Source organism: Ciona intestinalis, chromosome 8 (genome assembly GCF_000224145.3).
Source record: "Ciona intestinalis chromosome 8, KH, whole genome shotgun sequence".
NCBI classification, from domain to species: Eukaryota; Metazoa; Chordata; class Ascidiacea; order Phlebobranchia; family Cionidae; genus Ciona; species Ciona intestinalis.
In genome coordinates this window covers 11,092-11,319 of record NC_020173.2, presented here as the reverse complement: position 1 = coordinate 11,319, position 228 = coordinate 11,092, and positions in this window count along the sequence as shown.

Below are 228 nucleotides of genomic sequence, written 5' to 3'. Positions count from 1 at the left end.
GATTAATAACGTCTAAAATGCTATTAAGCAAATAAAAAAAACAGACAGAACTGATTTTAAAATTTATGGGGAATACAGAATCTATTCAGAGCATAGGCGCTGATGTTGGGTATCGGGGATACCTCATAATATTTACAGCATATGCAGCATACACATTTTCCACCGCCTAAGTCGCCCAGGGGCCCCATTCTAATCACTAAAGCTCATGGTATTAAGTTGCGTTTACGC